Source organism: Pteropus medius, unplaced genomic scaffold (assembly GCF_902729225.1).
Source record: "Pteropus medius unplaced genomic scaffold, Ma_sr-lr_union100, whole genome shotgun sequence".
Classification (NCBI taxonomy): domain Eukaryota; kingdom Metazoa; phylum Chordata; class Mammalia; order Chiroptera; family Pteropodidae; genus Pteropus; species Pteropus medius.
In genome coordinates, this window is record NW_024349803.1 from 24,607,427 (window position 1) to 24,615,062 (window position 7,636).

Here is a 7,636-nt window from a genome sequence, read left to right on the forward strand (position 1 = left end):
TATTTTTCTATATTCCTTTCCCTTAAGAACTAGCATTGTTAAATTCTAAAAAGTAGCACATTGATCAACTGTCTCTCTAAAATCTAACCCAAATTCTCTCTCTTCTCCAGTATACACCAGCACAGAAGACACGTGACACGTTCCAGCTCCAAATAGCTAGACCACTTATTAAATCTGGAGTAGCAGACGCTGAGAGGACATGGGTAAAACACTTAATTTCAGTAACATCGAACTGAACTACTTTCCTTCGGTCCCATTTTATTTTACATGTCCATACGTGGTCACCTCTTGCAACACAGGTAAAGAAGAACATCTTGGATAACAGCAATCACTATTAAGTCATAATCGTCTGAGCCTCGCCTTCGCTGTGGCAAAGGTGTTTCTTACGTGGCATCTGTAACTTACGTCTTGCCTGTCGGTGGACTTTGAACGCTGCGTTGTGGTCCTTTGACCAGAGCATCACTTGGGAGCTTACTACAAGTGCAAACCTGGAGCCTCACCCGGCGCCCCCGCATTGCTGGGGAACAGAAATCCATATTAACCAGCTGCCAGAGAATTTCTCATAAGTTCATGTGACACTGGAAATGCTTTCTCAAGGCTGGCCAGTTTCGGTATTTCATTATGAATAAACGTGCCCCTTATTTGTACAATAAACTATTCTCCCAAACTCACCAATGGACTTAAATGTACCACAAAATTTTGGCTTTCTTAGAGACTGTCATCCAAGTCAAAACGTTCTGTGCTTTTTACCTTTCTCCCGGTGATTCGACACATTCTTCTCTCGAGCCCTCTAATGACCTACTGCCCCGCACGAGCAGCCCGGGCGCCCCCGGGCAGAAGCTGCTCTTGGGCTCACGGCTGCAGCGGAATTGCCAAGGACGCGTGTTCAACACCACGACGACGTGAGGCCAAACCGTTCGCGTCGGGGCGCTACTGACGGACGCTACTGACGGACGCCGCCGCCCCCACGGACCCCTCTGCCGCGCGTTCTCCCAACCTGCCAGCGGCGAGCACAACGCGCTCCTCGCCCGGGCCGTCCGTGGCTCCGCCCCCACGGGCGGGGCGGGGCTGGGCACGCTTCCTCCCCGCGGCCGCTGCCGCGTGCTTCGTGCGCGTCCCCGCGTCTTCCGTGCGCGTCCCCGCGTCCTCCGCTCCTGCTAGCGACGGCTGCCTGCTTCTCAGCTGGGTTGTACTTTTCTCACTGACCTGCAGACCCTCATATATCTTTACCTACCCCGCATACCGATCCTTCGTCGCTGAGATGTGTTGCAAGTATCTCCTCCCATTTTTGAATGTATGGTGTTTTCTTGAAAAACAGAAGTTCTTGATTTCAGTAAAGTAAAATATTTTCAAATTCGTCCTCAGCATTTAGTGTTTTTTTGGACCATTCAAGAAATATTTCCCTAGCCCAAGGGCACGCATATTTTAATCATATTTTTCCTAAGCATTTTCAGCAAGTCTTTTACATCAACAGGTGAGTTATCTGAAACTGACTCTGCACATGATCGAGGTAGAAATCCGTACCCCCACCCGAAACCTTTATTCTCAGTACCACCATGCCCCGTTGATCTATAACCCCACACTGGTCATCCTGACGAGTTCCCAGTTACGCACGGGTCTACTTCTGGACTCTTTATTTTGCTCAATGCATCTTTCTCTGCATTCACACCACATGTCCTAATGACTATAGCCTTAAAATTAGACTTGAATTGATTGCTGAGTCTCTTTACCTTACATGTTTTCTTCAAAAGTGCCCTGGCTTACTCTTTTATATAAACATATCAAATCTTTCATGAAAAAATTTATCGTCATTTTAACTGGCTTTGCTTTCATAAATAGTTTACTTTAATAATACTGAATATTAGGATTGGTGAAGATGTTACATCTCAATTTTTGTTGGTTCATTTTCGATGTCTTTAAAGGAAGATTTTCATAATTTTCTCCTTAAAAATTTCTGAAAGTTTAAAAAATATTAGTGGCCCGAGTATCTTTTGTTGTTGTTGTTGTTGCTGCTGTGGTTGACTATTTAATTTCAATTTCATTTAGAGAAGCATCGCAAGCATATTTCTTGTACCCTGTGTGTAGTGAGCAGGTCTAATCACGTTGTTAGAGGTTCTGTTGGTTCTTGATGGCACGGCTGGTGTTTTCCGTTATTTAAGCTATGGATTAAGCTATGGAAGTGCAGTGGGACTCTGCGTGTGTGAGGGAGATGCCCGAGGCCTGGATTTACAGGGCGCTGCTCCATTCTGCCAGTTTCCCCCAGGCACCCACCGCCTATAACCTCTTCAGTCTGAATTCTCTGCTCAGAATTGTTCAGGCCACATGGCGTGACATGAATTCTGGCCCTAAAACTCCGCAGAGCTCTATTTTGCCTGCAAAATTTCAGGAAAGACGTCCCATCTTCCATGACCTCACCTGAGGCCAGGATGAGCGTATCTTCCTGACATTTCTCTTTCCATGGGGTGGGTTTTCCCGGCTCCCCCTTTCACAGCAGGCCAGGCCTTTTGGGACTTTGTCTTCCCCTGAGTTCCTGAGCCCACCTGGTGCCCGGCCTGGGCTCCGGGCCTTCCCCTCCTCCCCGGCAGCCGTCCCAAGGCATTCAAAAGCAGTCGGCAGAGAAGGCACTGGTGGCCCAAGGGAGACACTGACTCTGGTTCTGCGTCCCCAGCTGGCTCTGAGGTGTCTTCGCTGCTAACGGGATGCCAGCAGAGGTGGCTGCTGCTGTCCGCAGGCCGCACTTCAGGCAGCAGAGCCCTGAGCCACGAGGGACCGGCACAGGGGACAGTGCACCGTCTCTGCGGGTTGGCGTGTCCACTTTCAAACAGGCGAGATTTTCCTGACTCTCCTGCCAGCTCATGAGTATAATTAACAGACGGTGCAAACAATTTTTTTAATTATGCGGATTTAAGTGTTTTCTACTAAGAAGGGTTTTAAGGAACGAAGTTGTAAAAAGTGCTCGTTTTTTGGACTTTGCACATGGACTTTGAGTGCGTGTGTGAATGTGTGTGTGTGTGTGTGTGTGTGTGTGTTCAGGTTTAGACCTTTCAGTGGACTTACTATGCCAGAGGTGTAGCTAGCATTTATATAGTAGCTCACCCCAGTGACAGTGGAAAATTTTTAAATGTTATTTCTATTCTCTCGAGTATCTACGAAGCATAGGGAAAATAGCAAGCAGTTAGCAAGACACATTAGAACTAAGATCTTACGACTTGGAATCGGAAATCTGTGGATCTCAGATGAGCCCTGCTATGGTGAAGCTGTGTGGCTGCAGGACAAAGGCTTGTGTAAGCCTCAGGCTTTTCACGTTAACCGGGGCTAAAGACATACTTACTTTAGAGAGCAGTTGTGAGAATTTAATCATATAGAGAAGTTCTAATATCATCGATGTTTAAGCATTTGTCCCTCTTAAGACAACTAGGAATGCTTAGAATAAAGGGACTACTGGGATTCGATTTAGGAATGATTAACAGAATTCCTCATGAAAAGAGAAAATACCCCTCAAAATGATAATTTGAGTGATTTCAGAATGATCCATTATGTTCACATTCCAGACCTGTGCTGTCCAGTACGGAGTCCCCAGCTACAGGTGCTCATTTGAATTAATTAAAATTAAGTTAGAGTTTCCCCCAGCTGAACTTGAACGCGGGTAGCCAACTACAGGCAATGCCACCGCGTTGAACGGGCCGACACAGAACCTCCGCCACCGGAGGAAGCCCTGTCAGGTGGCACTGTCCAAGATGTACAGGTGGAAAGCGTTGTTGACAAACACAGAATACGAAAGACTGTACTATGTTTGCGTATAATTTAATTACTGGTCCGTTCCAGTTTTCTGCCTGAAATGACTGATTTTTTTTTTGTTATGTGTTTGTTTTTCAATCAACTCAATAATTAGGTTTATGGGGAAAAAAAGCTTAAGAAATGTCTAAAAAGAAAAGGAATAAACTCTCTCATTCCTTCGGAAGTGAAACGAAGCCTTGGTTTCTGTGCTGTCATCTAATTTTGCTTTGGTCATTCTTTTTTCTTAATGAGAAATAGTGTCTTCGGGGGAGCCGCAGATTTGTCTTTCTTGGTTACTGGACCAAGAAGCAACAGATAGAGTTATAACGCAGTGTAAACAGGCTTAGAGGAAAATATTTAACTGGAATGTCACTATATGACGGGGAAAAAAGAAAGAAAAGGTAGCAAAACCGAAGCGTGGGGGAATTTCTAAAGCATACGCACAGCGAGCGGTGGCAGGGACTGTACGGAGGATTCTTGTTTCGTCCTAGCAAAACAGGTAATAAATCAAAGTCAGGGCACCCTTACCAATCCGACCTCCCCTAGGAGGAGCCCTGGCGTGGTCATTATGGAATTCCTCAAGGGAAAAAAAAAAACAGATTTGGAAAATATACAGTTTGGAAACACGGCGAGGCGACTATTTCAGAGGTTTCGTGTGCTGAGGGGAACGGCCAAGGGAAAGGGTCTCCTCCCCACGGGAGGACGGGGCACGTCACGGTGACCTAATCGAGCAGTTAGAGCGGCAAAGGGGCGAACGAAACCGATCCTTAGATCGTGTTCACGCTGGGCCGAAACGCAGCTGCTGAAGAGGGGGACAAGGAGCATTACAGCGTATTAAAGAAAATGCTGCAGGACAACGAGACACGCACGTGGTGCGGTGCGCACGGTGACGGCCTGGGAACAGTTCCGACTGCCCGGTGCAACCGTCACAGCCGTCTGATCAGAGACAGTATCAAAAATGTCGTCAAATGACCTCGCGCCCCCACTGCAAACAGATGCGTGCCTCGACTGCACCCAATTCACATCTCTCCCAAAGACTCATATCAAATGACGTGATTTTCAACAGCACACGAACTGGAAGTTACTATGGCAGTGATATGTAGCTATCGTCAAATATTCATTAATTTGAATAGACTGAAACTAGCAACAACCGGATATCCTGCATGTGTGTGTGTGTGTGTGTATGTGTGTGTGTGTGTGTGTGTGTGTGCGCGCTGCATGTCTCTTCAGACGACTCAGCCGCAGACTGACACCAGGTCCCCAGAGCAGAGTACATGGCATGAATATGCGTCACGGATGGATGTCACCGCCTCTGTGTGATGACTTGGCCCGTTCCACAGGCCACGGGACCCCTGAGAGGCTGACTAGAGGGCACAGCTGTTTCTTCCACAAAGGTTTCAAGTTAAGAAAGTGAGCTAACAAACTCTGGAACTAGCAGGGTTCTTCACAAACTATTAAGCGTGCACAGCACTTACAGGCGACTGAATTTACATTTTAAAGTCCTGTTTCATGAGAAGACCTGAGTTTGCGGCCACCGTGGTGGTTTGAAGAACTATCCCATTTTAAAATGTTCCCGAGGTTGGGATGCGTGCTGGTCTTCTCATCCTCGTAGCTCTCCCTTCCTTCTTCCCAGGCCGTCACGGTGTGTTTGTCATGCTCGACACATGCTTATAACACCTGCCTCTTTAACTGAAGATGCTCCTGAGAAGTCACTGCACAGCACTTTGCCCTTTTGATGTGCCAGCCTACCCTAAGTCTGGGGACATGTTACTAAAAACCTCTGTGTGTCTCTAAAGGGGAAAATACCTGATACTTAAACAGAATTATGCACAAACTTCCCTTCCCAAACAAAATTACTGTCCGATGATTAAATCGAATCAGAAGACCTATGGAAAAAGAAAATAGCTCAAAACAAGTCATTTTTAAAGGCTCCTGACATGCGTGATTTATTTTATCTTGTGCACTTACATCTGTTTTATGGACTAACGGAACTAGCAGTTGTCGGAGTTTCTCTGGCAGTTTTAATCGGTGAGTTCCCAGAGCGAAGGGTCTCCATTTAGCAGGGGACCTCGGTTTTGAGGAAAGAGTCTGACCTCTCAGCTTCTTCAACATGGCAGACAGAGTTTAATTTGCTAGTTCATGAGAAATTTTTAACACAGACGCTCTGTTTTATGATTTGCAGCAAATACTTATTATTGCTCTCATAATCTCATCGAATCAAGAAAATGTAACGGGTTTCATTTTCTGTGTCCCTTTGTCATTAGCGGGCAAGTTATGTCGTATAAATACAGAGATAAGGTGCTTTAAAATTCTACTTTACATTAAGAGCATAAGATCATCATCACCGTTAAAACATTTTAGCAGATGAAGAGGAAACTGTCTTTTAATATTCTGATTTTTTAAACAAATGAAATATCACATTGATATTCTATCAAGCCTCAGACCAAAATATTTAGTAAGACTTCCCATCGCTTTCTCGGGGTCATGTGGTCCTGGACGTGTCTCCGTAACACTGGCGTCCTCGTGAGATACCGCGCGTCCGGCTCACCCCGGCAGAGCGAGTACTGGAGTGAGGGAGGAGCAGGTGTTTTGTTGTCCCAGCGCCCACGAGAGTGACGCTTACACCGCACTGCCGTCGAGCGAGCGTGAGCAGCGTCATGTCTACGAAATGCACGACCTTAATGAAAACGGACTTTACTGCTAAAACTGCTCTCCATCCCCTGGGCCTTCAGCAAGTCCCGTCCTGCACTGCTGGGGGTCCGGCCCGGATGGTCTCGGCTGCCGGCCGGTCAGGCTGGCGGCCGCTGCGGCCGGGTGGTCGGCAGTTTCTTAAAGACACCGGCGAAGTTCGCCACGACCACGCTCCCGGTTCATCCACGCTTCTCTGCGGCTCGCGACGCGGGTCGAGGGCGTTTCACCCGCAGCGGAGCATCCGTCACAGTCCGAGTCCGTCCTCTCCCACCCGGCCCTGCTCCGCCACCTCCGTTCCGTGACACTAAACCCCTCGCCGGCACTTCCGCGGCCTCCCCAGAACCTCCTTCTGCCGAACGTCCGCTCAGGCCGACGTCCCGGCCTCGCCCCGTGACCACGAACGCTCTCCGGGGCGTCTGGAGGGGGCGTCCTGTCCAGAGGTGTCCACTCACCCTGTCCCCTGGAGGGACCGCCATCTGGCAGACACGGCCCGACGAGACGCATTTCTCACGTAACAAGATGCGACTGTGGACACGTGTCCTCACCCAGGGCCGCAGGCTGCGCGTCGTGTCCGCAGGCTGAACTGGCACTGGTCTTGTGTCTGTGCCCATCAGAGCTCATGGTGACCGGGCGCACAGGAAGCCCGTCACCTCCACCTCGGCTCTGCCCAGTGCCTGAGGCCAGCGTCCAGGGCAGCACCGTAACCACGAACGCCGAGGGCCTCCCTTACAGGCCGGCGTGAAGGCCTTTCCACACCAGGCTCAGTCGGGCAGTGTCGCCGGGTGGCTAATGTGGTTTTGTGTTTTCTGTCTTGCTTTTTTTGGGGCCGTTTACTGACTGTCCTGCACTACCCCCCCCTCACTACCAGCCCCACAGGAGCCTTCCAGAAGCCCGTCAGAATCAGAACGGATGCATGTTCTGGACACGGCCAACCTTGCTTCAGTGAGTGGACATGCGACTTGGCAGACTCAGCATGAGATGCAGTAAATTGTCACTTGGTTGAATTACAAATCTGAGTTGCTCTCATCGTTCCTTACAAGGCTGAGGTCCAAAGCCAGCCGTCCATCCAGCAGCAAAGCTGGCCGACAGCCTGACACCCACGCCGCGGCTCGGGGGTGCTGGGCCTTCTCACCGCCTGTGCTGTCTGTCACCCCTTCAAGATGATGGC